This window comes from Pseudophryne corroboree, chromosome 1 (assembly GCF_028390025.1).
Source record: "Pseudophryne corroboree isolate aPseCor3 chromosome 1, aPseCor3.hap2, whole genome shotgun sequence".
NCBI classification, from domain to species: domain Eukaryota; kingdom Metazoa; phylum Chordata; class Amphibia; order Anura; family Myobatrachidae; genus Pseudophryne; species Pseudophryne corroboree.
The window spans coordinates 262,778,412-262,801,049 of record NC_086444.1 but is presented as its reverse complement, the minus strand read 5'-3'; positions in this window follow the sequence as shown (position 1 = coordinate 262,801,049).

Sequence of the window (22,638 nt, the reverse complement as noted above, 5' to 3'; positions counted from 1 at the left end):
GCAGTCCAGCCGCAGAATGTGCAAGTTGAATCGTGCTACAGATCCAGCGAGCAATAGTCTGCTTAGAAGCAGGAGCACCCAGCTTGTTGGGTGCATACAGGATAAATAGTGAGTCAGTTTTCCTGACTCCAGCCGTCCTGGAAACATATATTTTCAGGGCCCTGACTACGTCCAGTAACTTGGAGTCCTCCAAGTCCCACGTAGCCGCAGGCACCACAATAGGTTGGTTCACATGAAAAGCTGATACCACCTTAGGAAGGAATTGGGAACGAGTCCTCAATTCCGCCCTATCCATATGAAAATCAGATAAGGGCTTTTGCATGACAAAACCGCCAATTCTGATACACGCCTGGCCGACGCCAAGGCCAACAGCATGACCACTTTCCACGTGAGGTATTTTAGCTCTATGGATTTAAGTGGCTCATGCGACTTCAGGAAATCCAAAACCACGTTGAGATCCAACGGTGCCACTAGAGGCACAAACGGGGGCTGAATATGCAGCACTCCCTTAACAAAAGTCTGAACTTCAGGCAGTGAAGCCAGTTCTTTTTGGAAGAAAATGTACAGAGCCGAAATCTGGACCTTAACGTAACCCAATTTTAGGCCCGTAGTCACTCCTGACTGTAGGAAGTGCAGAAATCGACCCAGTTGAAATTCCTCCGTTGGGGCCTTCCTGGCCTCACACCAAGCAACATATTTTTGCCATATGCGGTGATAATATTTTGCGATCACATCTTTCCTAGCCTTAATCAGCGTAGGAATGACTTCCTCCGGAATGCCTTTTTCCTTTAGGATCCGGTGTTCAACCGCCGTGCCGTCAAACAATAGGATTTTGGTACTTACCAGGTAAATCCTTTTCTTTGAATCCATAGGGGGCACTGGAGTACTCTTGGGATATGGACAGCTTCCGTAGGAACAGCACTGAATATTTAAATTTAGAACACTCCACCCCTCCATATCCCCGAGTACCTCAGTGTTTTTTACTGAGCCGAACAGGAACTATAGAGAGGTTGACAATGGAGTATTACATATAACATAACGGACAATAACGAAGTTGACACATAACGTTACTGACAACTAAACAGTTGACACCCTAACCAGCACTTGATAATTTGAACCAGTCGGTGAGAGTGTGTTACCATAAGATCCTCAGAACTCACCACAACTAGGTAAAACTGCTCTGGGTGGGCGTCCAGTGCCCCCTATGGATTCAAAGAAAAGGATTTACCTGGTAAGTACCAAAATCCTATTTTCTTTTTCATCCACTAGGGGTCACTGGAGTACTCTTGGGACGTACCAAAGCTTCCCCCGTGGGCGGGAGAGCTGTTTGGCACCTGTAACACTAGGCGGCCAAAGCTAGATGCTGATGCCGCAAACGTATCAAACTTGTAAAAGCGCACAAACGTGTGCACTGAAGACCATGTAGCCGCACGGCAAAGCTGCGTCGTAGAAGCTCCCCGACCAGCTGCCCATGAAGTTCCCACAGAACGTGTGGAATGAGCGGTTACTGATGTAAGCGGTTGTAACCTAGCATGAAGGTAAGCCTGACGTATGGTCAGTTTTATCCATCTGGATAAGGTTTGTATAGACGCTGGCCAACCCATCTTGGCAGCATCATAGAGAACAAACAACGTATCCGTCTTACGAACTGAAGACGTTCGGGATACATAAACGCGTAATGCGCGTACCACATCCAGAGTTCCAGAATGTGCTGTCAACACAGGAACTACTATTGGTTGATTGATGTGAAAAGATGACACTACCTTTGGTAAGAAAGCGGGATTCGTCCGAAGTTCCGCTCTGTCATCATGAAACACCAAATACGGTGACTTGCATGACAAGGCACCCAAATCCGAAACACGCCTTGCCGAAGCTAAGGCTAGAAGAAAAATTGTTTTCCAAGTGAGAAACTTTATATCCACTTGCTGTAAGGGTTCAAAATATGAAGACTGTAAGAACTCTAAAACCAGATTCAAGTCCCATGGCGCTGTAGGTGGAATGAATGGAGGCTGTACTCTGAGGACACCTTGGAGAAAAGTGCATATAGACGGCAATAGAGCCAATCGTCTTTGAAAGTAAATTGACAAAGCAGATACCTGCACCTTTAGTGTAGATAAACGCAGTCCTCCATCTAACCCTGTTTGTAGAAATAACAAAAGGCGGGATAACTTGAAAGATGATGTCGGAAACTTCCGAGCTTCACACCAACCTATATAGGCACGCCATATTCTGTAATAATGAGCTGCCGTAACCGGCTTCCTAGCTCGTAACATGGTTGGTATAACCGAATCTGGAATGCCCTCTCTTCTTAAGAGGGCGGTCTCAACAGCCACCCCGTCAAACGCAGCCGCGCTAAATCGGGGTAAAGGAACGGACCCTGTTGTAACAGGTCTGGACGTAGTGGGAGCGGCCAAGGATCGTCTGCAAATAGTCCTTGGAGATCCGAGAACCAAGCTCTCCGAGGCCAATGAGGCGCCACTAGTATGACTGTGACAGACTCTCTTTTGATCCGTTTTAGCACCAGAGGGAGCAACGGAAACGGTGGAAACAGATACACAAGACTGTACGGCCACGCGACAGTGAGAGCATCCACCGCCACTGCCTTTGGATCTCTTGTTCTGGACACATACTGGAACGTTTGGTGATTGTGTCGAGACGCCATCAGGTCCACCTGAGGATAACCCCATCGCTGAACCAACATGTGAAATACTTCTGGATTTAATGCCCATTCGCCTGGATGAAAATCCCGACGACTGAGATAATCCGCTTCCCAGTTGTCCACTCCCGGAACGAACACGGCCGACAATATCACCTGGTGGCATTCCGCCCAATTGAGGATTCGAGCTACTTCCCGCATTGCCATGCGGCTTCTCGTTCCTCCTTGTTTGTTGATGTATGCGACCGCCGTCGCATTGTCTGACTGCACTTGGACAGGCTGAGAGCGAAGCATGTGCACTGCTTGTCGTAGCGCATTGTAAATTGCGCGGAGTTCCAGGACATTTATAGACAGCAATTTTTCGTGATCCGCCCAGAGACCCTGGAGCTGACAATTTTGAATTACCACTCCCCAACCTCTGAGACTGGCGTCCGTAGTTAGAATTATCCAATTCCAGCCTCCGAACCGTCTTCCTGCGGTTAAATTGTGTTCTTTGAGCCACCAGAGCAGAGATACTCTTGCCCTTGGCGACAACCTCACCCTGTGGTGAATCTGCAGATGCGAGCCCGACCACTGGGCGAGCACATTCAGTTGAAATGGACGCGAGTGAAATCTTCTGAACTGAAGCGCTTCGAAAGCTGCCACCATTGTGCCTAAGAGGCGAATGCACAAGTGTACAGACACTGTGCGTGGCTTGAGCACTAATTGTACTAGATGGCGTAGAATTTGTACTTTCTGCTGTGGTAGGTAAATTCTTTGATTGACCGTATCGAGAATCATACCTAGGAATTGAAGGCGTTGAGACGGAATTAGATGTGATTTCTTGAAGTTGACAATCCAACCGTGGTGAACCAGTACATCGTACGTTAGCAGCGCATGTTGGAGAAGCATCTGTTGAGACGGAGCTTTGATGAGCAGATCGTCTAAATACGGAACTATTGTCACTCCCAGGGATCTGAGATGAGCTATCATCACAGACATCACTTTGGTGAATACCCGAGGCGCTGATGACAGGCCAAACGGTAGAGCCTGAAACTGGTAATGGTTCTGGCGTATTGCAAACCGTAAGAATTTCTGATGAGGCTGCCAAATTGGAATGTGTAAGTACGCATCCTTGAGATCTAGCGCAATCATAAATTCCTTTGGCTCTAAACCCGCAATCACCGAACGCAGAGACTCCATTTTGAATCTGTAGTAAGTTACGTACTGATTGAGACCCTTTAAGTTCAATATTGGTCTGACCGAGCCATCCGGCTTCGGTACCACAAACAGACTTGAATAATAACCCTGACCCTGTTGATGTACAGGGACCGGAATCAAAACTGCCGAATCCAGTAGGGACTGAATGGCAATTTTCAGAACCGTCCTCTTGTCGTCCGACAGAGGCAATCCTGTCTAAAAACCGCAGAGGCGGAAGACAGTCGAACTCTATTTTGTAATCTTTTAACACTAAATTGCGGATCCACCCATCCGTGGATGTGTGGAACCACACCAAATGGAACGTCTGAAGGCGTGCTCCCACAATCGGAGAACCGAGATGGGCTGGTAGCCCGTCATGCCACTGGTTTGTCGGTAACCTTAGCGTCCTGGCGGCTTGTGTTGGTTTGTTGGAAACCACGTCCACGTCTAGCAGGCGTGGCTGTTCCTCTGCCACGTCCTCGAAAGGACTGAGGTCTAAAGGATTTGAACGAAGGTCCAGCGTACCTCCTTCTTGATACCGGTGGAGGCAATGGTAAGAAAACAGACTTACCTCCCGTAGCCTCAGCAATCCATGCGTCCAATTCAGGACCAAACAACTTCTTGCCATCGTAAGGCAACGCCTCTATACCTCGTTTGACCTCTGCCTCCGCATGATAAGCACGCAGCCAGAGTGCTCTTCGTGCCGTAACTAGCGACGATGAAATACGAGAAGTGAGCTGACAGACGTCCGTAGACGCTGTACAGAGATACTCTACAGCCTCACTCATTTGATTTACAAGAAGTATCAGGTTTTCGTCATGTAAACCAGATTTGAGTTCTGTAAGCCATATTATGAGCGCCTTAGTGACCCAAATGCCAACCAATCCAGGTCTCAGCATCACACCTGCTGCTACATACATGGACTTTAGCATAGTTTCTATCTTGCGATCTGAAGGGTCCTGATTAAGAGATTCCGACACAGGAAAACTTATTGGAGTTTTTGTCGTTTAGTAAATACGACCTGATCATTTGTGAGAGGCTCCTCAGTTTCAGTAAACTTCAGAGACTGACGTACCGCTGTGATGAGATCATCAATGCCGGAACTGTTAAAATCCTCACCATCTGACTCCACTTCGCCCTCCTCACCCTCATCTTGTTCCGTGAGGTCTGGCATGGAATCGTCAGAATGCAACATAGCAGAAACTGGAAAATCATAAGACATATGAAATTTATCCCGTTTACCCAAAATGGATTTGGACCTTACGCAAGGCTGAGACGCCTCCGGTAGTTCTGGCGGTCTCACCCTAGACTCAGATCTTGCCGTTTCCTGCTCCTGTCGAGCGGCGGTCAATTCTGATTGTAACCTATCCAGTACATTTACTAACATTCCCCACGGAGGGTCCGGTGAGAAAATTGATTGTAAAACTGGAGCAGAAATCGTATTCTGAACCGAATCCACAAAACATACTGTACATGTGGTAGATCCATCCGGTAACACACTGCTACAGACTTTGCAATTATGCTTTTTAGTTTTTGCTGGTGCCTTACTCATTATGGCGACAGACAATACAATACACAAAAAACAGACACTTGCACGACTCAGTAAATTAGTAGTAAGGTGTCTCTGTATATATATATATATATATATATATATATATATATCTGGCCAAGTGCAGTACACGTGGCCAGTGCTATGAAATGTGATCCCAAATTCCCACTAACACCCCTGCGCCTCCGGTGGAGTAGAGATGTAGTACTGGAACGTTCTGGAATCACAGCAGGAAGACACAGGAAGCATTGTTAAAATGGCCCCCATGCCATGCTTACACATATAATCACAGTGCTGGTTACAAACTTTGAACTGATTATAACCCTGTATGAAATTCTGTAAACACCCCTGCAGCTTAGCACCTGCTGTTGCTGCAGTATTTTCTTATGCCGCTGTATTGCCCCCTTATTCCTGCGTTTATTGCCCCCCCCCCCCCCTCCGTGAGGTAATGCCTGCATGCTCTTTCAGATGCAGAGCAGCGCAGCTTGTGGGGCCGCCAGCGGGTATCGTGCGCCAAGACAGAGAGCGGATCGCTGTGCTGTGAGCCGCGGGAGCCAGGTGAGCAGCGGAAAAACAGCGGTGGGGGCCGGAGCAGTGCGAGCGGCCAGAGCAGCAGCGGCGGCCGGCGCAGTGAGCGGCCAGAGTAGCAGCGGCGGCCGGCGCAGTGAGCGGGAGAGCAGCGGCGGCCGGAGCCCGTGTGAGTGGGGCGAGTAGCGGCGGCGGCCGGAGGCAGTCTGCAGAGTCCCCAGGAACAATGTCCCCACACCTCGGGACGGCAGCGGGAGCTGACCGCCCCGCTCACATACCTTCAATCCTGCAGCTTGTGAGGAGGCTCCGACGGGGCTTCTGTACAAGCGCCGGCCAGCCTGAGCAGGAGGATTTGTGTGTGGCTGTGAGGGAGCTCTTTCAGAGAGGCCCGACACGCCCCTGCTGCTATCAGCAGCTTGCACTATCCCTGACCCTGCCTTTTGGAATGGGGAAAGGGATGTGTATAAAAAAGAAAAAATAAGAATTTACTTACCGATAATTCTATTTCTCGTAGTCCGTAGTGGATGCTGGGAACTCCGTAAGGACCATGGGGAATAGCGGCTCCGCAGGAGACTGGGCACAAAAGTAAAGCTTTAGGACTACCTGGTGTGCACTGGCTCCTCCCCCTATGACCCTCCTCCAAGCCTCAGTTAGGATACTGTGCCCGGACGAGCGTACACAATAAGGAAGGATTTTGAATCCCGGGTAAGACTCATACCAGCCACACCAATCACACCGTACAACCTGTGATCTGAACCCAGTTAACAGCATGATAACAGAGGAGCCTCTGAAAAGATGGCTCACAACAATAATAACCCGATTTTTGTAACAATAACTATGTACAAGTATTGCAGACAATCCGCACTTGGGATGGGCGCCCAGCATCCACTACGGACTACGAGAAATAGAATTATCGGTAAGTAAATTCTTATTTTCTCTGACGTCCTAGTGGATGCTGGGAACTCCGTAAGGACCATGAGGATTATACCAAAGCTCCCAAACGGGCGGGAGAGTGCGGATGACTCTGCAGCACCGAATGAGAGAACTCCAGGTCCTCCTCAGCCAGGGTATCAAATTTGTAGAATTTAGCAAACGTGTTTGCCCCTGACCAAGTAGCTGCTCGGCAAAGTTGTAACGCCGAGACCCCTCGGGCAGCCGCCCAAGATGAGCCCACCTTCCTTGTGGAATGGGCTTTTACAGATTTTGGCTGTGGCAGGCCTGCCACAGAATGTGCAAGCTGAATTGTACTACAAATCCAACGAGCAATAGTCTGCTTAGAAGCAGGAGCACCCAGCTTGTTGGGTGCATACAGGATAAACAGCGAGTCAGATTTCCTGACTCCAGCCGTCCTGGAAACATATATTTTCAAGGCCCTGACTACGTCCAACAACTTGGAGTCCTCCAAGTCACTAGTAGCCGCAGGTACCACAATAGGTTGGTTCAGATGAAACACTGAAACCACCTTAGGGAGAAAATGAGGACGAGTCCTCAATTCCGCCCTGTCTGAATGGAAGATCAGATAAGGGCTTTTACAGGATAAAGCCCGCCAGGGCCAACAACATGACCACTTTCCATGTGAGATATTTTAACTCCACAGATTCAAGTGGTTCAAACCAATGTGACTTTAGGAACCCCAAAACTACATTGAGATCCCAAGGTGCCACTGGAGGCACAAAAGGAGGCTGTATATGCAGTACCCCTTTTACAGACGTCTGAACTTCAGGTAGTGAACCTAGTTCTTTCTGGAAGAAAATTGACAGGGCCGAAATTTGAACCTTAATAGGCCCCAATTTTAGGCCCATAGACACTCCTGTTTACAGGAAATGCAGGAATCGACCTAGTTGAAATTCCTCCATCGGGGCCTTACTGGCCTCGCACCACGCAACATATTTTCGCCAAATGCGGTGATAATGCTTTGCGGTTACATCCTTCCTGGCTTGACCAGGGTAGGGATGACTTCATCCGGAATGCCTTTTTCCTTCAGGATCCGGCGTTCAACCGCCCTGCCGTCAAACGCAGCCGCGGTAAGTCTTGGAATAGACAGGGTCCTTGCTGGAGCAGGTCCCTTCTTAGAGGTAGAGGCCAAGGGTCCTCCGTGAGCATCTCTTGAAGTTCCGGGTACCAAGTCCTTCTTGGCCAATCCGGAGCCACGAGTATAGTTCTTACTCCCCTCCGTCTTATAATTCTCAGTACTTTTGGTATGAGAGGAAGAGGAGGGAACACATACACTGACTGGTACACCCACGGTGTTACCAGAGCGTCCACAGCTATTGCCTGAGGGTCCCTTGACCTGGCGCAATACCTGTCCAATTTTTTGTTTAGGCGGGACGCCATCATGTCCACCTTTGGTTTTTCCCAATGGTTTACAATCATGTGGAAGACTTCTGGGTGAAGTCCCCACTCTCCCGGGTGGAGGTCGTGCCTGCTGAGGAAGTCTGCTTCCCAGTTGTCCACTCCCGGAATGAACACTGCTGACAGTGCTATCACATGATTTTCCGCCCAGCGAAAAATTCTTGCAGCTTCTGCCATTGCCCTCCTGCTTCTTGTGCCGCCCTGTCTGTTTACGTGGGCGACTGCCGTGATGTTGTCCGACTGGATCAGTACCGGCTGACCTTGAAGCAGAGGTCTTGCTTGGCTTAGGGCATTGTAAATGGCCCTTAGCTCCAAAATATTTATGTGAAGTGATGTCTCCAGGCTTGACCACAAGCCCTGGAAATTTCTTCCCTGTGTGACTGCTCCCCAGCCTCGCAGGCTGGCATCCGTGGTCACCAGGACCCAGTCCTGAATGCCGAATCTACGGCCCTCCAGAAGATGAGCACTCTGCAACCACCACAGGAGAGACACCCTTGTCTTTGGTGACAGGGTTATCCGCTGATGCATCTGAAGATGCGATCCGGACCATTTGTCCAGCAGGTCCCACTGGAAAGTTCTTGCGTGGAATCTGCCGAATGGAATTGCTTCGTAGGAAGCCACCATTTTTCCCAGGACCCTTGTGCACTGATGCACTGACACTTGGCCTGGTTTTAGGAGGTTTCTGACTAGTTCGGATAACTCCCTGGCTTTCTCCTCCGGGAGAAAACACCTTTTTCTGGACTGTGTCCAGGATCATCCCTAGGAATAGAAGGCGTGTCGACGGGATCAGCTGCGATTTTGGAATATTGAGAATCCAACCGTGCTGCCGCAGCACTATCTGAGATAGTGCTACCCCGACTTCCAACTGTTCCCTGGATCTTGCCCTTATCAGGAGATCGTCCAAGTAAGGGATAACTAAAACTCCCTTCTTTCGAAGGAGTATCATCATTTCGGCCATTACCTTGGTAAAGACCCGGGGTGCCGTGAACAATCCAAACGGCAGCGTCTGAAACTGATAGTGACAGTTCTGTGCCACAAACCTGAGGTACCCTTGGATAAGGGTAAATTGGGACATGTAGGTAAGCATCTTTGATGTCCAGAGAGACCATATAGTCCCCTTCTTCCAGGTTTGCCATCACTGCTCTGAGTGAATCCATCTTGAATTTGAACCTTTGTATGTAAGTGTTCAAGGATTTTAGATTTAAAATTGGTCTCACCGAGCCGTCCGGCTTCGGTACCACAAATAGTGTGGAATAGTACCCCTTTCCCTGTTGCGGGAGGGGTACCTTGATTATCACCTGCTGGGAATACAGCCTGTGAATGGCTTGCAATACTGTCTCCCTGTCTGAGGGAGACGTCGGTAAAGCAGACTTTATGAAACGGCGAGGGGGAGACGTCTCGAATTTCTTGAGACGGGCCCCCACCGTGCCTGAGACCGCTTGTAAAGCCCCAGCGTCATGCTGAGGACTTTGCGGAGGCGGGAGAGGGCTTTTGTTCCTGGGAATTGGCTGTTTGCTGCAGCCTTTTTCCTCTCCCTCTGCCACGGGGCAGAAATGAGGCGCCTTTTGCCCACTTGCCCTTATGGGGCCGAAAGGACTGCGCCTGATAATACGGCGTCTTCTTAGGTTGAGAAGCTACCTGGGGTAAAAATGTGGATTTTCCAGCCGTTGCCGTGGCCACCAGGTCTGTTAGACCTACCCCAAATAACTCCTCCCTTTTATAAGGCGATACTTCCATATGCCTTTTGGAATCAGCATCACCTGACCACTGTCTTGTCCATAACCCTCTTCTGGCAGAAATGGACAGCGCACTTACTCTTGATGCCAGTCGGCAAATATCCTCTGTGCATCACGCATATATAGAAATGCATCTTTTAAATGCTCTATAGTTAGTAATATACTGTCCCTATCTAGGGTATCAATATTGTCAGTCAGGGAATCCGACCAAGCCACCCCAGCACTGCACATCCAGGCTGAGGCGATTGCTGGTCGCAGTATCACACCCGTGTGAGTGTATATACATTTTAGGATATTTTACTGCTTTCTTTCAGCAGGTTCCTTAAGGGCGGCCGTATCCGGGGACGGTAGTGCCACCTGTTTAGACAAGCGTGTGAGCGCTTTATTCACCCTAAGGGGTGTTTCCCAACGTGCCCTATCCTCTGGCGGGAAGGGGTATGATGCTAATAACTTTTTAGGAATTAACAGTTTTTATCGGGGGAAACCCACGCATCATCACACACTTCATTTAATTCCTCAGATGCAGGAAAAACTACAGGCAGTTTTTTCTCACCCAACATAATACCCTTTTTAGTGGTACTGGTATTATCAGAAATGTGTAAAAACATTTTCCATAGCCTCAATCATGTAACGTGTGGCCCTACTGGAAGTCACATTCGTCTCTTAATCGTCGACACTGGAGTCAGTATCCGTGTCGGCGTCTGTATCTGCCATCTGCGGTAACGAGCGTTTTAGAGCCCCAGATGGCTTTTGAGACACCTGGACAGGCACAGGCTGAGTCGCCGGCTGTCTCATGTCATCAATCTTTTGTAAAGAGCTGACACTGTCACATAATTCCTTCCATAAGCTCATCCACTCAGGTGTCGACTCCCTAGGGGGTGACATCTCTGTTACAGGCAATTGCTCCGCCTCCACCTCATTTTCCTCCTCATACATGTCGACACAACGTACCGACACACAGCACACACACAGGGAATGCTCTGATAGAGGACAGGACCCCACTAGCCCTTTGGGGAGACAGAGGGAGAGTATGCCAGCACACACCAGAGCGCTATATCTATATATATATATATATATATATATATATATATATATATATATATATATATATATATATATATACAGGGATAACCTTATATAAGTGTTTTCCCCCTTATAGCTGCTGTATTGTTATACTGCGCCTAATTAGTGCCCCCCTCTCTTTTTTAACCCCTTTCTGTAGTGTAGTAACTGCAGGGGAGAGCCAGGGAGCTTCCCTCCAACGGAGCTGTGAGAGAAAATGGCGCCAGTGTGGTGAGGAGATAGGCTCCGCCCCCTTCTCGGTGGCCTTTTCTCCCGTTTTTCTGTGGAATCTGGCAGGGGTTAAAATTCATCCATATAGCCCTGGGGGCTATATGTGATGTATTTTCGCCAGCCAAGGTGTTTTTATTGCTGCTCAGGGCGCCCCCCCCTAGCGCCCTGCACCCTCATTGACCGAAGTGTGCTGAGGAGCAATGGCGCACAGCTGCAGTGCTGTGCGCTACCTTGGTGAAGACAGGATGTCTTCTGCCGCCGATTTTTCCGGACCTCTTCTTGCTTCTGGCTCTGTAAGGGGGCCGGCGGAGCGGCTCTGGGACCGAGCTCCGAGGCTGGGCCTGTGTTCGGTCCCTCTGGAGCTAATGGTGTCCAGTAGCCTAAGAAGCCCAATCCACTCTGCACGCAGGTGAGTTTGCTTCTTCTCCCCTTAGTCCCTCGATGCAGTGAGCCTGTTGCCAGCAGGTCTCACTGAAAATAAAAAACCTAAAACTAAACTTTCTCTAAGAAGCTCAGGAGAGCCCCTAGTGTGCACCCTTCTCGGCCGGGCACAAAAATCTAACAGAGGCTTGGAGGAGGGTCATAGGGGGAGGAGCCAGTGCACACCAGGTAGTCCTAAAGCTTTACTTTTGTGCCCAGTCTCCTGCGGAGCCGCTATTCCCCATGGTCCTTACGGAGTTCCCAGCATCCACTAGGACGTCAGAGAAATATAAAAATAAAAATATTCAAAGTAATTGTGGACCCAGCCACAAACGAACTGTTGCTATCGAGCACAGAAAAAACACTGAGGTACTCGGGGATATGGAGGGGTGGAGTGTTCTAAATTTAAATATTCAGTGCTGTTCCTACGGAAGCTGTCCATATCCCAAGAGTACTCCAGTGACCCCTAGTGGATGAAAAAGAAACAGCCGTGGTAAGTCTTGGAACAGGCAGGGCACCTGCTGCAGCAGGTCCTGTCTGAGCGGCAGAGGCCATGGGTCCTCTGAGATCATTTCTTGAAGTTCTGGGTACCAAGCTCTTCTTGGCCAATCCGGAACCACGAGATAGTTCTTACGCCTCTCCTTCTTAGTATTCTCAGTACCTTGGGTATGAGAGGCAAAAGAAGGAACACATACACCGACTGGTACACCCACGGTGTTACCAGAGCGTCCACAGCTATCGCCTGAGGGTACCTTGACCTGGCGCAATATCTTTTTAGCTTTTTGTTGAGGCGGGACGCCATCATATCCACCTGTGGCCTTTCCCAATGGTGTACAATCATTTTGAAGACTTCTGGATGAAGTCCCCACTCTCCCGGGTGGAGGTCGTGCCTGCTGAGAAAGTCTGCTTCCCAGTTGTCCACTCCGGGAATGAACACTGCTGATAGTGCTAACATGTGATTTTCCGCCCATCGGAAAATCCTTGTGGCTTCTGCCATCACCATCCTGCTTCTTGTGCCGCCCTGCTGGTTTACATGGGCGACCGCCGTGATGTTGTCTGACTGGATCAGCACCGGCTGGTGTTGAAGCAGGGTCTAGCCTGACTTAGGGCATTGTGAATGGCCCTTAGTCCCAGAATATTTATGTGTAGGGAAGTCTCCTGACTTGACCATAGTCCTTGGAAGTTTCTTCCCTGTGTGACTGCCCCCCAGCCTCGAAGGCTGGCATCCGTGGTCACCAGGACCCAGTCCTGTATGCCGAATCTGCGACCCTCTAGAAGATGAGCACTCTGCAGCCACCACAACAGCGACACCCTGGCCCTTGGAGACAGGGTTATCAGCCGATGCATCTGAAGATGCGACCCGGACCACTTGTCCAACAGATCCCACTGGAAGATCCTTGCATGGAACCTGCCGAATGGAATTTCTTCGTAAGAAGCTACCATCTTTCCCAGGACTCGCGTGCATTGATGCACCGACACCTGTATTTCTATTAGGAGGTCTCTGACTAGAGATGACAACTCCTTAGCCTTCTCCTCCGGGAGAAACCCTTTTTCCTGTTCTGTGTCCAGAACCATACCCAGGAACAGTAGACGCGTCGTAGGAACTAGCTGCGACTTTGGACTATTCAGAATCCAGCCGTGCTGTTGTAGCACTTCCCGAGATAGTGCTACTCCGACGAACAACTGCTCCCTGGACCTCGCCTTTATAAGGAGATCGTCCAAGTACGGGATAATTATAACTCCCTTTTTTCGAAGGAGTATCATCATTTCGTCCATTACCTTGGTAAATACCCTCGGTGCCGGGGACAGACCAACGGCAACGTCTGGAATTGGTAATGACAGTCCTGTACCACAATTTTGAGGTACTCCTGGTGAGGAGGGTAAATGGGGACATGCAGGTAAGCATCCTTGATGTCCAGTGATACCATGTAATCCCCTCCGTCCAGGCTTGCAATAACCGCCCTGAGCGATTCCATTTTGAACTTGAACCTTCGTATATAAGTGTTCAAGGATTTCAATTTTAGAATGGGTCTCACCGAACCGTCTGGTTTCGGTGCCACAAACATTGTGGAATAGTAACCCCGGCCTTGTTGAAGGAGGGGTACCTTGATTATCACCTGCTGGAAGTACAGCTTGTGAATTGCCGCCAGTACTACCTCTCCTCGAGGGCAGCAGGCAAGGCTGATTTGAGGTAACGGCGAGGGGGAGTCGCCTCGAAACTCCAGCTTGTATCCCTGTGATACTACTTGCAGAACCCAGGGATCCACCTGTGAGCGAGCCCACTGGTCGCTGAAGTTCCCGAGACGCGCCCCCACCGCACCTGGCTTCACCTGTGGAGCCCCAGCGTCATGCGGTGGACTCAGAGGAAGCGGGGGAAGATTTTTGATCCTGGGAACTGGCTGTCTGGTGCAGCTTTTTCCCTCTTCCCTTGTCTCTGTGCAGAAAGGAAGCGCCTTTGACCCGCTTGCTTTTCTGAAGCCGAAAGGACTGTACCTTATAATACGGTGCTTTCTTAGGCTGTGAATAAACTTGAGGTAATTTTTTTCCTTCCCAGCTGTTGCTGTGGATACGAGGTCCCAGAGACCATCCCCAAACAACTCCTCACCCTTATAAGGCAGAATCTTCATGTGCCTTCTAAAGTCAGCATCGCCTGTCCACTGCCGGGTCCCTAATACCCTCCTGGCAGAATGGACATTGCATTAATTCTGGATGCCAGCCGGCAAATATCCCTCTGTGCATCCCTCATATATAAGACGACGTCTTTAATATGCTCTATGGTTAGCAAATAGTATCCCTGTCCTGACACTATCCATGCTGAGGCAATTGCAGGTCTCAGTACAGTACCGGAGTGTGTATATACAAATTTCAGGATAGCATCCTGCTTTTTATCAGCAGGCTCCTTCAAAGTGTCCGTATTCTAAGACGGCAGTGCCACCTTTTTTGACAAACGTGTGAGCGCCTTATCCACCCTAGGGGATATCTCCCAACGTGACCTATCCTCTGGCGGGAAAGGGTACGCCATCAGTAACTTTTTAGAAATTACCAGTTTCTTATCGGGGGAACCCACGCTTCTTCACACACTTCATTCACTCATCTGATGGGGGAACAAAACACTGTCTGCTTTTTCTCCCCAAACATAAAACCCCTTTTTTGTGGTACCTGGGTTAAGGTCAGAAATGTGTAACACATTTTTCATTGCCGAGATCATGCAACGGATGTTCCTAGTGGATTGTGTATATGTCTCAACCTCGTCGACACTGGAGTCAGACTCCGTGTCGACATCTGTGTCTGCCATCTGAGGTAGCGGGCGTTTTTGAGCCCCTGATGGCCTTTGAGACGCCTGGGCAGGCGCGGGCTGGGAAGCCGGCTGTCCCACAGCTGTTACGTCATCCAGCCTTTTATGTAAGGAGTTGACACTGTCGGTTAATACCTTCCACCTATCCATCCACTCTGGTGTCGGCCCCACAGGGGGCGACATCACATTTATCGGCATCTGCTCCGCCTACACATAAGCCTCCTCATCAACCATGTCGACACAGCCGTACCGACAAACCGCACACACAGGGAATGCTCTGACTGAGGACAGGACCCCACAAAGTCCTTTGGGGAGACAGAGAGAGTATGCCAGCACACACCAGAGCGCTATATAATGCAGGGATTCACACTACCCACAGTGATTTTTCCCTTATAGCTGCTATAATACACAGATCTGCGCCTAAATTTAGTGCCCCCCCCTCTCTTTTTAAACCTTTGAGCTTGAAAACTACAGGGGAGCTGTCATCCAGCTGCACTGTGAAGAGAAAATGGCGCCAGTGTGCTGAGGGAGATAGCCCCGCCCCTGCACTTCATGAGGCCGGTAACCGCGTGTGCCACCCCCCCCCCCCCCTCCTCAAAGCCCATGGTGCAGGTATGCTGTTGCCCAAACAGCATACCGAAATAAGTAAAAGTTTAAATTAAATTGAAGAAAAACTCTGGAGCCTGCAAAATGCATCACCTCCTGAGGGCACTTTTCTAAACTGCATGTGGGAGGGGGCATAGAGGGGAGGAGCCAGCACACTGGGTTGATGAAATTTAAAGTGCACTGGCTCCTTTAGACCCATCTATACCCCATCGTACTAAATCTGTTCCCAATATCTCTTATGGATGCTAGAAAAAAAGTAAACGTTCCTACTGTTGCTTGTGAAATCCACTTGTCTAAGTCCGGACCAAATAAAGCCTCCACTGCCTTCTTGGAATCAGAAACCACTTGCCATTCAGAGCCACAGAATCCTTCTGGCCGATATAGCAGAAGCAGATATGCACAACGCTATCTTGCTAGCATCCTTTGTAGCTTGGCAAATAAATGTGGCTGAATATTGGATATGATCAGCTAGCTGAACCATTACTTCCTGGCTGTTATCTTCTGCCGCTGCCTGAATAATCTGACCAGCCCATGAAATAGCCTTATTTACCTCAGCACTGATAATTGTAGGTCTGTGTGATGCACCTGCAGCCACAAAGGTAGATTTCAGTGTCGTATCCAACTTATGATCTGACACATCCTTTAGTGTAGTTACATTTGGTATAGGTAGGATTGCCTTCTTAGACAGTATAGCCAGTGAGGCGTCCACAATCAGCGGGACCTCCCACTTAGACATGACACCCTTGGGTAGTGGGTAATTAGCTGTGAACTTTTTGGGAATTTGGAAGAGTCAGAGGAATTGGAAACACTGCTGTTTGCGGTTTCTGAGACTCTGATCAAAGACCTCAGGTTCCTTAACCTCTGCCTTGTAGTTAAGGACCTGTTTTACCTCTTCAATAAGGGATTCTAATTCCTTGACCACAGTATCCTCCTCCTGCAGACTTACATCAATTAACACCTCTACAGACCCTTCTCTTCCAACTTCTTTTGTACGATATGGGGGAGTCTCCTCACACACACTGTTGTACCTGTGCAGGTGGAGCAATTCTAATTAGGCATTCCTCCATAGTTTTGGAAAAGCCCACAGCCCGTTCGAAAAATCTATTAGCAGGATTCTGCCACTTTTCCTTAGAAGTATATGCCAGGGCATGTTCCCATGATGGACCACTGCACCCAGGTTATGCATCCATTCCCAAACATGTGCCGCACACCCTGGAGCTGCCAACATTAGGGCTTTTCTCACATTTTGAACATACGTAACAAGTCTGTGTTCTTGGTTGGTGCTTTAGACATGTTAAAAACTCAGACACTAATGAGCAGGACTTTCACCCTATTAGAATAGGAGGAGAAAGACCATAGGTATATAGGGAGCAATGAAGAATCTGGACTCATAGCTGGAATAATTAAAATAAAAAAATAATTTTTAACCAGCCCGACATTTACAACCCTCACACCAACAACTGTTGGTGCAGCTTGAGTTGACCGGGTTGAGAAGTCTAGCACTGCTCCTCCACAGGAGCAGTTAGAAGAGTCCCTTGGAAGAAAAAATAGGATTTTAATACCTTTTCTCTTAGTCCATCGAGGATGCTGGAAGAACCATGGGGTATAGACGGGATCCACAGGAGACATGGCCACTTTAAGACTTTAAAAGTGGTGTTGAACTGGCTCCTCCTTTTATGCCCCTCCTCCAGACTCCAGTTATAGGAACTGTGCCCAGGGAGAAAGACATTTGAAGAAAAGGTTTTTTTTTTTTATTAAATTTTTTTAAACTAAGGTGAGATACATACCAGCTCACACCTCAAACACGCCATACAACATGGCATTCAACAACACAACCAACATCAACCACACACTGACAGTACTTAACATGAGTAAAAACAAAACTGCAGATACAGCCCGCACTGGGACAGGCACCCAGCATCCTCTACGGCAGGCATTCCCAACCACAGTGCTCAAGGCACACCAACAGTACAGGTTTTAGTGATATTCAGGCTGCAGCACAGATGGTTAAATCAAAATAATTGAGCTAATAATTAAGTCACCTGTGCTGAAACCTGGATATCACTAAAACCTGCACTGGTAGTGTGCCTTGAGGGCCGTGGTTGGGAATGCCTGCTCTACGGCCTAAGAGAAAAGGATTTACCGGTAGGTTTTAAAAATCCTATTTTCTCATACGTCCTAGAGGATGCTTCAAGAACCATGGGGTTTATACCAAAGCTCTAGAACGGGCGGGAGTGGGGATTGACCAAAGAAGTCCTCCTCAGCCAGGGTATCAAACTTGTAAAACTTCACAAAGGTGTTTGAACCCGACCAGATAGCAGCTCGGCAAAGCTGCAACGCAGAGACCCCTCGGGCAGTCGCCCAGGAAGAGCCCACCTTTCTGGTAAAATGGTCCTTCACAGATTTCGGTAACGGCAATCCTGCTGTAGAATGAGCCTGCTGAATCGTATTACAGATCCAGCGTGCAATAATCTGCTTGGAAGCAGGAGCCCAATCTTGTTGGGAGCCCACAGGACAAACAGAGCCTCTGTTTACCTAATCTGCGCCATTCTGGCGACATAGATCTTCAAAGCTCTGACCACATCGAGAGACTTCGACTCTGCCAAGGTGTCCGTAGCCACTGGCACCACAATAGGCTGGTTTACATAAAATGATGAAACTACTTTCGGCAGAAATTGCTGACGAGTTCTCAACTCTGCTCTATCAGCATGGAAGATTAAATAGGGGCTTTTGTGAGACAAAGCCGCCAACTCAGAAACCCGGCTTGCGGATACCAAGGCCAACAACATGACTACTTACCAAGTAAGGAATTTTAACTCAACCTTACGTAAAGGTTCAAACCAATGAGATTGCAGGCACTGCAAAACCACATCAAGATCCCACAGGAGGCACAAATGGAGGTTGGATGTGCAGCACACATTTTACGAAGGTCTGAACTTCTGGAAGGGAGGCCAATTCTTTCCGAAAGAAAATTGATAAGGCCTAACTTTAGGCCCGCATCCACACCTGCTTGTAAAAGATGGAGCAAACGCCCCAGCTGAAATTCTTCCGTAGGAGCCTTCTTGGATTCACACCAAGACATATTTTCTCCAAATACGGTGGTAATGCTTTGCCGTTACTTCCTTTCTAGCCTGAAGAAGAGTGGGAATGACTTCACTGGGAATACCCTTTCTGGCTAGGATTTGGCGTTCAACCGCCATGCCGTAAAAAGCAGCCGCGGTAAGTCCTGATACATGCACGGACCTTATTGTAACAGGTCCTCCCGTAGAGGAAGTGGCCAGGGATCTTCTATGAGCAACTCCTGAAGATCTGGATACCAGGCCTTCTTTGGCCAGTCTGGAACAATGAGCATCGCCTGAACCCTTATTCTTATAATCTTTATCACCTTTGGAATGAGTGGAAGTGGAGGGAACACATAGACCGACGGAAGCACCCACGCTGTCACTAGGGTGTCCACAGCATTGCTTGAGGGTCCCTCGACCTGGAACAATATCTCTGAAGTTTCTTGTTGAGGCGGGACGCCATCATGTCTATTTGAGGAATTCCCCAACGACTTGTCACTTCTGCAAAAACCTCTTGATGAAGAACAGACTCTCCTGGATGGAGAGTGTGTGCTGAGGAAGTCTGCTTCCCAGTTGTCCACTCATGGAATGAAGACTGCTGACAGAGCGCTTGCATGTCTTTCCACCCAGCGAAGAACTTTCATGGCCTCGGCCATCGCCGCTCTGCTCTTAGTTCCGCCCTGGCGGTTTACGTACGCCACTGCTGTTATGTTATCTGACTGAATCAAGACTGGCAGACCGCAAAGATGTTCCGCTTGCAGAATGCCGTTGTAAATGGCCCTTAATTCCAGAATGTTTATGTGCAGACAAGCTTCCTAGCTTGACCATTTTCCCTGAAAGTTTCTCCCGTGTGACTGCTCCTCAGCCTCAGAGACTTGCATCTGTGGTCACCAGGATCCAATCCTGAATCCCAAACCTGCGTCCCTCCAGAAGGTTAGAACTGTGCAGCCACCACAGAAGGGAGATCCTGGAAGATAGGATTATTTTCTGGTGCATGTCCAGGTGAGACCCAGACCACTTCTCCAACAGGTCCCACTGAAACACCCTGGCATGGAACCTGCCATACGGAATGGCCTTGTAGGCCGCCACTATCTTCCCCAGCAACCGAGTGCATTGAAGGACTGACACTTTTGCAGTTTTCAGAATCTGTTTTACCATGGTCTGTATTTCCAGAGCCTTTTCCACTGGAAGAAAAACTCTGCAATTCTGTATCCAGAATCATACCCAGGAACGACAGCCGTGTCATTGGAACCAACCGTGATTTTGGCAAGTTTAGGAGCCAACCATGTTGTTGCAGAAACGTCAGTGAGAGCGCAACATTTTTCAGCAACTGCTCCTTGGATCTCACATTTATGAGATCGTCCAAGTACGGGATAATTGTAATTCCCTGCTTGCGCAGGAGAACCATCATTTCCGCCATAACCTTTGTGAAAATCCTTAGTGCTGTGGCCAGACCAAACGGCAACGTCTGAAATTGGTAATGACAATCCTGAACAGCAAACCTCAGGTATGCCTGATGTGGAGGATATATGGGAACGTGTAAGTAAGCATCCTTTATGTCTACCAACACCATAAAAACCCCCTCCTCCAGACTGGAGATCACTGCTCGGAGAGATTCCATCTTGAATTTGAATGTTTTCAGAAAGAAACTGAGGGATTTTAGGTTCAGAATTGGTCTGACTAAGCCATCCGGCTTTGGGAGCACGCACAGACTCGAATAAAAAAAAAAAAAACCTTCCCCCCGTTGTGACAGGGGTACCGTGACAAGAACTTGATTTTGACACAGCTTTAGTATTGCCGCGCATACTACCTCCCTTTCTAGAAGAGAAGCTGGCAAGGCCGATTTGAAAAATCGGTGAGGGGGCACGTCTTGAAACTCTAATTTGTACCCTTGGGTTACTATTTCTACTATCCAAGGATCCAGGTCCGAGCGCACCCAGACCTGACTGAAGAGTTTGAGACGTGCACCCATCGGTGCGGACTCCCGCAGTGGAGCCCCAGCGTCATGTGGTGGATTTGATAGAAGCCGGAGAGGACTTCTGCTCTTGGGAACTTGCCACAGCCTGTGACCACTTTCCCCTTCCTCTCGCAGCAAGAAAGGAGGACCCTCGTCCTTTTTTTTTTTAAATTTATTGGGCCGAAAGGACTGCATTTGATAGTGGGGCGTTTTCTTCTGTTGTGCAGGAACATAAGGTAAAAATGACGACTTACCTGCGGTAGCCATAGATACCAGGTCAGTGAGGCAGTCACTAAACAAGACACTACCGTTAAACGGTAAAGACTTCATCGCCTTCTTAGAGTCAGCATCAGCATTCCATTGATGAATCCATAATGCTCTCCTAGCTGAGACTGCCATGGCATTGGCCCTTGATCCCAAAATGCCAATATCCCTTACAGCTTCTTTTAAGTATGCTGCAGCGTCCCCGATATGACCCAGAGTCAAAAGTACGCTTTCCCTGTCTAGGCAATCTCTCAGATGACAAGTTATCTGCCCATCTTTCAATAGCGCTACTCACCCATACTGAAGCAACGGCAGGCCGGAGTAGTGAACCCGTCGTGACAAATGGATGTTAGTGTATTTTCCGGCTTAAGATCCGCAGAATCCTTTAGGGCTGCCATGTCAGGAGACGGAAGCGCCACCTTTTTGGATAGACGCGATAGAGCTTTGTCCACCGTGGGGGTTGACTCCCACTTTTCCCCATCCCCAAAAAGGAAACGGATATGCCACTGGAATTCTTTTGGGAAATGTATCTTCTTGTCAGGACTTTCCTAAGTCTTTTCAAAGAGTGTTCAGCTCATGAGGGAGGAAACGTTACCTCAGGTTTCTTTCCTTTATACATACAGACCCTAGTATCAGGAACAGCAGGGTCCTCTGTTATATGCAACACTTCTTTTATCACCATAATCATGTACTGAATGCTCTTAGCCAGTTTAGGATTCAATCTGGCATCACTATAGTCGACACTGGAATCAGTACGTGTCGGTATCCGTATCTGTTATCTGGGTAAATGCACGTTTGTGACCCCGAAGGGGTGTGTCAATGCATCTTCCATGGATTACCTCCATGTCTGGCTTTTAGACTCAGATTTATCGAATCTCAGTCAACCGAGCCACATTAGCATTCTAAACACTCAACATACTTACCCAATCAGCCGTCGGCAGTGCCGACAGTCACTCCCACAGCCTTTTCTGTCCCCACTCCAGCTTCCTCCTGGGAAGAACACTCAGCCTCAGACATGTCAACACACGTACCGACAACCACACTGGGGCTATAGGAGACAGACCCACAACAAAGCCTGTTAGAGAAACACAGAGGGAGTTCTACCAGCTCACACCCTAGCGTCTATCCCGGTTCTGAAGCAAGTAAATTACTGCCCAGACCTGTTGGCGCTTTTATATTCAATAAACTAGCACCAAATCTCTTGTGCCCCCCCATTTTGCACCCAGTTACGTGTACAGCAGTGTGGAAGGGCAGGCTCAGCGTCTCTGCAGCTTCTGTGAAGAGAAAATGGCACTGGTCAGAGCTGTGAGGGCTAAGCCACACCCCCTTAAAGGCGTGCTTCAGTCATGCTTAATTTTATATCTTTATACTGGTGGGGGTCTGTAATTAGTGCCCTGGCACTTTATAAACTCTGCCAGTCGCTAAATTGAGGATTTATGCTGCCCAGGGCGCCCGTCCTGCAGTGCCTTTCTTATGTGGGAGCATGGCGTGCAGCGCGGCACCTCAAAAAGCAGTCTTCTGCCGTCACTGAAGTCTTCTGATCTTCTGTTACTCACCCGGCTTCTATCTTCTGGCTCTGCAAGGGGGGTGACGGCGCGGCTCCGGGAATGAGCAGCTAGGCGCACCAAGTGATCGGACCCTCTGGAGCCAATGGTGTCCAGTAGCCTAGGAAGCAGAACCTTTGAACTCCGAGAAGTAGGTCTGCTTCTCTCCCCTCAGTCCCACGATGCAGGGAGCCTGT